Source organism: Lutra lutra, chromosome 3 (assembly GCF_902655055.1).
Source record: "Lutra lutra chromosome 3, mLutLut1.2, whole genome shotgun sequence".
In the NCBI taxonomy this organism is placed as follows: Eukaryota; Metazoa; Chordata; class Mammalia; order Carnivora; family Mustelidae; genus Lutra; species Lutra lutra.
In genome coordinates, this window is record NC_062280.1 from 78,864,198 (window position 1) to 78,873,204 (window position 9,007).

Consider the following 9,007-nt stretch of genomic DNA (forward strand, 5'->3'; position numbering starts at 1 on the left):
TCTGCAAAACTCTTTATCTCTCCTATTCTTAAAGATAGTTTTGCTGGATCGAGTATTCTTGGCTGCAGATTTTTCCCATTCAGCACTTTGAATATATCATGCTATTCCCTTCTGGCTTGGAAAGTTTCTGCTGAGAAATTCCCTGCTAGTCTTATGGGTTTGCCTTGTAAGTTACTATCTCTATTGCCTTGCTGCTTTTAAGATTTTTTCCTATATCTTGCCATTTTAATTATAATACATCTTGGTGTGGATCTGCTTTTGTTGATTTTGGGGGCTTCTCTGTGCCTCTTGGTTCTGGATATCTGTCTCCTTCCTCAGGTTAGGGAAGTTTTCAATTATTATTTCTTCAAGTAAGTGTTCTGTCCTCCTTTCTCTCTCTCCTTCTGGGACTCCTATAATATGAATGTTACTATGTTTGATGGAGTCATTGAGTTCCCTAACTCTATGAGTTCTATTGAGTTCCCTAACCCTAACTCCCTAACTAATTTTGCATTAATCTTTTTTCTCTCTTTTGTTCAGCTTGATTATATTTGTCTGTCTTCTAGGCCACTAATTCATTCCCCTGCTGCTTCCAACCTGCTGTTCATTCCGTCAGGTGTTTCTCATTTCATTTATAGAGCCCTTTATATCTGTTATGTTTTTCCTTATCTCTGTGTTAAGGATACTTAACTCTTGTCACTCTTAGCAAGTCCATGCAGTATCCTTATGATCATCACCTTAAATTCTCTATCAGGCATGTTACTTATATCTGGTTTTGCTCAGATCTCTGGCCATGGCCTCGTCCTGTTCTTTCATTTGAGATAAATTTCTCTCTTCTTATTTTGTCTAAGTTTTTGTGCCTATTTCTGTGTGTTAGAAAAGTCAGCTACATCTCCTGTTCTTGCAGGTAATGGCCTAAAGAAAGAGAAGAAGTGCCCTGCTGTGTAGCATCCCCTATTCCCTATGGCCTGGCCCTTCTGGAGTATCTCCAATGTATCCTGTGTGTGCTGTGCTGTTGTATGCTGGCTGCTTTATTCTTCAGGCAAGTCATCTTCAGAGGTTCTCTTTGCTCTTTGTGGGCAGTGTTTGGTCCCTGGCTTGAATGTGGTGCATTTTAACCATGAGTGCTCTGGTCTGCTTGTGAAATGAGACATGTTATCAACATCACAGGAACCTAGGCTCCACAAAACTCACATGGGGAGAGATGGTGTGAGCAGGGGTTTGGGCCAGTCTACTGGGGGAGGGGACCCACCATGCTGGGACTGAGGCAAGTGTGACTGGGAAAAGCAGTATACACTGGAACTTTGGGGGTGGGCTTGGTGTAAGCAAGTTTGTTAAACAGTGTTGGCACATGCTGGTTCCTGCAGTTGACCCTGTGCTTATGCTGAGGGGCAGGGGAGGAAAATGGCTTTGCCAGTTCCTTTGTTCTCAGAAAGGTCTCTCTGTGAATACTATCTGGCACATTGTCTGATAACCTCCCACTGCATATCCCAGGTCCTCTTCAGATCATTGTTTCCAAGCTGTATGTTACAGGTTGCTTTCCCACAAAAATTGTTTCTAACAGCAGTACAAGGCCATCTGGGCTCTATCCCAGCCAAGTCCACTGACCTTTAATGCTCCAGGCTTTAAGCTGCTGGCTGCAAGAACTCACAAAATTCAGGCCTTGTCACTTTCCAAACCAAGTGCTATGGGGGGTTCATTTTCTCTGTGCACTCCCCTGTGTGCTAGTCTGTTTATTGCCCTTCTGTGTGACCACAGCTCCTCTCTACTGTAGTGTTTAAGATCTGTTTCTCTCCCAAATTGCATCTCTGCACTTCCTACCTTCCTCAATTTGTCCTCTTCTCTGCCTTTAATTGTGGAGCTTATCCTATCAGTCTTCAGGTCACTTTCTGGGTATTTAGGGTGATTCAATAGTTATGTAGTTGTATTAATGGGATAGGTGAGCCTATGATCCTCCTACTCTGCTGTCATCTTCCAAAGTTCAGCAAACAATATTCTTAAGCTGATAGATCTTCTGTGATATCAATAAAGAAAAAAAAACCCTCTGACATATTTATATTTTCATTGACATAATTTGTTAATCTTTCTGGAATTTTTATATTTTAAAAAGAAATATAAATTATTAAAAGTAATAAAATTTCAGGCACCAACAGGAGATGTAATTTTTGCTTCTAATGCTCCTGTAATCAGACCATGTGAGGCAGCCCCTGATGGATAAAACCATTTATAAGTCCCTTTGTAAATGAGTGATCATCAATAAGAGGGTAGTGTAATGGATTCTTTATCAGACAGAGACCATTTGCTGTGTGACTTTGGAAAGTTCTTTAGGACTTCTAACCCTGAGTCTTTCCATCTGTAAAATGAGGAGAATATCTACCTTGCAATGCTTTTATAAGAAGACTAGTAAATGTATTGCAATTGTATTAGCATGAAAGTAGTTTCTCAGTAAAGGAAAGGTTCTTTCTACCTTCCTTCCTTTGTTAGTTTCACAGAGTCGCCATTAAGAAGTACCACAAATTGGGCAGATTAAAACAACAAAAACTTATTCTCTTAATGTCTGGAGGCTAGAAGTCCAAAATCAACATGTCAGCATGCTTAGTTACTTTTGGAAGTTCTGAAGGAGAACCTATTCCATGCTTCTGTCCTAGAATTCAGTGATACCAACAAACATTCCCATTCCTTAGCTTGCCACTGCATTACTCTAATCTCTGCTTCCACCATCATGTGGTATTCTCCATGTGTGTGTCTGCATCTTCACATGGCTTTCTAATAAAGACATGCATTATTGAATTTACAGCCTACCCTAACCCAGTGTAACCACATCTTAACCTGATTATATCTGCAAAGACCTTATTTCCAAATAATGCCATATCTACAGGTACCATAGGTTAGGACTTCAACAGATCTTTTTGAGGTACACAATTCAACTCACAATATCTCTTGATTCTATAATGACATCATTTTCTTCCATACCATAACTGAGACATTAGTCCAAGAGAAGATAACTGAAGGAATGGATCCTATTAACAAGCTTAGCAAGAAAATGACAGAAGCAGCTAATAAGTGAATCCAGCAAGCATGCACAAATAGTGACATGTTCTCTCAATCATTCAACTCTGTTTCAGTTTAAGAACAGTATCCTTTTGGAAATTGCATACCTGGGAGTTTTCTCCCTTAAACATGCAAATGCATTTTACTGCCATTTTAAATTTTCATTCTTAAATTCTTAAATTCTGCTCGTTCTTTAATTCTGTTATACTTTTAAACATTAGCAAATCCTTTTTCTCATTTTGAAAAAGTATTAATCAGAGATTTCCTGCAAGTCACCAAACTACTAACAGAGATGAACATGGAATCAGGAAAAAAAACTCACTTCTCACCACACATTCTTTTAACTTATTTACATTTATCATGTATCTGTATTACATGCAAAATAATTTAATTTAAAAAGTCACCAATATCTATGGGTTTATACCATCTTTCAACATACTTGTAAGCTCCATCTACTTAAGAAAAGTGACTTTCATTATAGAATTTCCTCATAAATCTTCAAACCTCATGAATAGTTCCATTCTGGATATTAGTATCTTTCTTTTGTTAGAAAATTTGCCACCAGATAATGAAATGTGGATGATACGGAACAATGTAAGTATAAAGGGCTGTGAAATCCTTGAATAAATCTAACAGCCATGTTTTCCATTTGTTCTCTCTTTCAAAGAAGATGATATATAGCCTCATAAAAATACAAGGAGAGCAGGAAGAAGACCAGAAATATATGCCAAATTATATATGATAGAGCATAATATAAAATAAAACCAATTCAAAAAGAATTTCATATAAATTATTGGAAAAGGAAAGATTCATCCCTCAAAACCAGTTAAGAGTTGCACAAAATAAGACCATACAAAAGAATACCCTTTTAATTCTAGAAAACTCTGTCTCCATTATTTAATATGAATATAAGAGGTATATTATAAACTCTTTCTACTCAAGTGTAATGAGGCAGATGTATGAAAAAGGTTTATACCTGAAGTCAAAAGTCCTCAGTTGAATTCCCTGTTCTACCCAATCCTGCCTGTGTAATTTGGGAAATCATCAATGTAGGCTTTACTTACCTCCCTATAACAGTGCTATTAGGCATAATAACATAAATGTGGTATAACATCTTGTAAACTACAAAATGCTACTAAAATGTAGGCACTGCTAATAAAGTGCACATCTCCCCAAAGTAAACAAAATGCCATGAAAGTTTTTTTCTGTCATTTTAAGATTCTCCAATGCCCCTCATAATTTTTCAGACATTCTGTATTCAAAATGGAAGAGAATAAAATTACACCGGTGCCTATTACTGACTAATACCAATACAATATTAAAATTCTGGGTAAATCACCAGAAATATTGTAAATATGGCTGCTCATGTATGAGTATGTGTGCACGTGTGTGTGTGTTTGTTTCCATGTGGCTTTGAATGTAGCTGAAATAACAGCTTTAAACCGTGAAATGCAGAAGCTCTTGAATTAAAATCTATCAATTATCCTCCAACTGCTAAATGTCATATGAAATGTCCCCTGGCTTACCTAAGAAATAAGGCTAAAACCAAACTATCAATTCAAGGCATATGGCAGTTTAAGGCATGTGCAAATGTTTGGAAAAGAGAAAGATTTGTTGAGACCTGCATGCAATGATGCCATGAAATAAGAAAGAAAATGTTACTCTGAAAGAATGAAAGAAAGTGACATTCTACATATGAGTATATAATAGCTGTGGTAATCAGAATCCTAAAATGATCCCCATTGAACTCACCTTTGTATAATCCTCTCCCCTTGAGTGTGGCAGAACCAATGAATATAAGGAAATATTACCCCAGGATTACATTGTATTACATGGCAAAAAGACTTTTGTAGATGTAATTAAGGTCTCAAATCAGTTGACTTTGTGTAAATCAAATCAGTTGACTTTGTGTAAAACTACCTTGGGTAGTTCTGACCTAATCACATGAACCCATACATTTTCTCTGGTTGCCTTAGGAAGGGAAAAAAGCAAATAGCCATATTGTGAGCTGCTTACAGAATTGGCTTTTAGTTACTTGGAGTGGTCTCCATCCAACAACTAGCATGAACACAAGTACCTCAGTCCTAAAGCTGCAAGGAACCACATTTCTGCCAATAACCTAAAGGAGCTTAGGAGAAGACCCAAATCCTAGAAGAAAACTGTAGCACAGCTGGTATATTGATTGCAGCCCTGTGAGATCTGAGGAGAGAATTAAGTTAATCTAAGCCCAATGTCCTGACCCACAGAAACTTGAGATAATAAATTAGTGTTGTTTTAAGCTGTTAAATTTCTGATAATTTGTTACAAAGCAATACGAACTAATTCAGTAGCAGAATAGTAGAACTTGCTTTCCCTCTCCTAGTGCTTTACTATTGATTTATAAAGAAAGCAAGCACAAAAACATAGCTTCTGAATGACATCTTTAACATTTGGATGTTTATGCCTAGAGAGTTGGTAATAACAGATGTTTAAAAACAGCAGTTTTGTCATAAATCAATTCTCCCTAGTACAGAGTAGTTCCCTCTTGTTTATCACAGAGATTAGAAAGATTCTTAAATATTCAAGCTGACACCTACTCTGGATAATTTAAGATGTTACCAGATTGCAAGCTGTAATCACTTTACACTTAGGCATATAATTTCCTAGGATTTTTATGCCTGATAGAAATACTCTTACATAATATATATCCGTATACTAGGAAGAATAATGCAATTTAAATCAATAATTAATACTAAGTATCTAGTTATTAATAAACAGATAAATATCTACTGTGTGCCAGAAGCAAGGTTAGGTGCTAAGATCAAAGATTTTCCCAACCATTGTTTACAAACATGCATTCAGGGACTTCATGGTTAATGGTGAATTCTTAGAAGCATTGCCACTAAAATCAGATAAAGAATACTATTACTACATTATTTGATATACTACTAAAATTTGTCCTTACCTCTGAAGAAAGACAAGAAGAAATAAAAAAGATGGAAGTATTAAGGAAAAGAGGAGGAAATTGACATTATTATTATTAGACAGTATTACTGGCTACATAAAAATCCTATAAGAAACTACTGATAGAACACCTGGGTGGCTCAGTCAGTTAAGCGTCCAACTCTTGATTTCCATTCTGGTCATGATCTCAGGGTCATTAGATCAAGCCCCCCAGCGGGCTCCACACTCAACAGAAAGTCTGCTTCCCCCTCTCTCTCTCCTTCTACCTATCCCCCAGCTTGCATGCACACTCTCAATCTCTTTCTTAAATAAGTAAATAAATAAATAAATCTTTTTTAAAAAGAAAGTACTGATAAATTATTACAATAAATCAAATATAAGGTATCAAATACATCCATATGCACAATCAATAAATAACCAAAACCTAGCATTTGAAGAGATATTTTTATAATGTTGCAACAAAAACATAAGGTACCTAGGAATAAAAGTAGTAAAAGATATGTAAGACATTTATAAACTTTATGAAAAAACATTAAAGAAAACTAACTAATATAAGGACAGAGACTTCTCCCTATTCTGTAAAACTGATGCAATTCCAACCAAAAATCAAAACATTATATGAATTTGATAATCTGATTCTAAAAAAGAATTGAGGGGCACCTGGGTGGCTCAGTGGGTTAAGCCTCAGCCTTCGGCTCAGATCATGATCTCAGGGTTCTGGGATTGAGCCCCGCATCGGGCTCTCTGCTCAGCAGGGAGCCTGCTTCCTCCTCTCTCTCTGCCTGCCTCTCTGCCTACTTGTGATCTCTATCTGTCAAATAAATAAATAAAATCTTTAAAAATTTAAAAAAATAAAAATAAAAATAAAAATAATTGATATGAACAACAAAAGAGCCACAACTAGCCAAGACCATTTTTGAAAAAAAAATTAAAAATATGGGGAGAGCTTACCTTACCCAATATCAAGACATATTATATAGCTTAAGATGGTGTGACATGACCTCAGAAGTAGATAAATAGGACAGAATAAAGAACTGGGGAACAGCTTATGTATTGGGAAAAAACATTTACAATGAAGAAAGGTTGGAGCAGCCAAAAAAAATACAGTGCTAGAGTAGTAGAAAAATAAACTCAAGATAATTGAAAGCTCACATTAAAATCAAACTTTAAAGTTTTTAGAAGAAAATACAGAAGAATTCAAGAAAATTTAAAACTTCTTCAGCAAGATTTCTCTATTTTTAAAATAAAATAAATGATAAAGGAAGTGATTCATTAAATGTTAAAACATTTGAGTATTAATAGTTTCCAATTTTGAGGAACGGCTGGGTGGCTCAGTTGGTTGTGTCGCTGCCTTCAGCTCAGGTCATGATCCCGGCGTCCTGGAATCGAGTCCCACATCGGGCTCCTTGCTCAGCGGGAGCCTGCTTCTCCGTCTGCCTCTGCCTGCCACTCTGTCTGCCTGTGCTCACTCTAATAAATAAATAAATAAAATCTTTAAAAAAAAATAGTTTCCAAAAAAAAAAAATAGTTTCCAATTTTGAGAAGTCAAAACACAGACATAGACTGAGGAAAATTTGTCTGCAACTCTTACAAGTGGCAAAGGATTAGTATACCAAATACATAAAGAAAAACCAATGAGAAAAAGAAAACCATCCCAGTAGAATAATGGGCAAAAAAATTGAACAGGCAATTTACAGAAGAAACCCAAATTCTCAATAAACCTAGTAGTTCCACTCTGAAGAATTTTTTGCAAATATGCCCGAGGAGTCATACATAAACCTTATTCATAAGAGCAAAAAATTGAATGAAATTTGACTGTCCATCAATACTAGAATAGATATGTAAATTATAGTATATTCATAATATACTATATTATACTATACATTATATTATACTATACATATATTATACTATATTATATATATACTATATATTATATATTATATTATCAACTATATTATATATAGTATATATATACTATATACTATATTATATAATACATATATTATACATAATATACTATTCATTTATATAGTTTTGAAACATCAGTATATTGTTTAGGAATGAATACAAGTGTAGTTAAAATACAAAGACATGCACTGAAATGATAAACATCGCATACAAAAAAATGTATCTTTTGATCTGAAGAGCCAGGGAAGATGACATGTGATTGAATTCAACATTTAAGAGAAGGGCACCACTACCTATCCAATTATCTTAGTGTCTGACAGAAAGAAATAACTCGACCTTCAAATTGTTCTAATTAATTCATGCATTTGGATCAGTGGAAGTTCTGAATCAATATTGCATACTTCATAATGTCAAGAAGTACTATACAGAGTGAATTTACTGCTTTGACATTATTCTAATGAGATACATAAATCAGTAGATTGCATTTCTTTTTCATTCTCAGTCTAAGACAATGCATATTTTAGATCCAGAAAGTCTTTTGGTAATAGCTTGTAGCACTGCAGTTTTTCTAAGAAAGAATAAACTCAAAATACGAAGTAGATATGAGTAAGGTTAATTGTTCCTTAGAAGACATCTTCTGAAGTTTATAAACTGTTTTCTTGACAAATTTTAATCAAATCAAATTTTTTCTTTTCCTAATTTATTATGAAAATTTCAAACACCACAAAAAATTGATAACTATTATAATGAACTAAATTTTGCCATTTTCACTTTAACTTATTTTTTTTCATCATCATCATCATCATCATCATTATTTTCTGGCTCATAGGTTTAAATTTTCTTGTCACAAAAATCTACATGCCCAGGGCACCCTGGGTGCCTCAGTTGGTTAAGTGTCTGCCTTTGGGTCAAGTCATAATCCTAGGGTCCTAGGATCAAGTCCTGCATCAGGCTCCCCACTCAGTGGGAAGCCTGTTTCTCCTTCTCACTGTGCCTGATGCTCCCTGTTTGTACTCTCTCTGTATGTCAAATAAATAAATAAAATGTTTTTTAAAATCGACATGCTTATATAAATCAGCACCCTTAAATCTGGTTTAATAAAGATTACTACATCAAAAAAAAA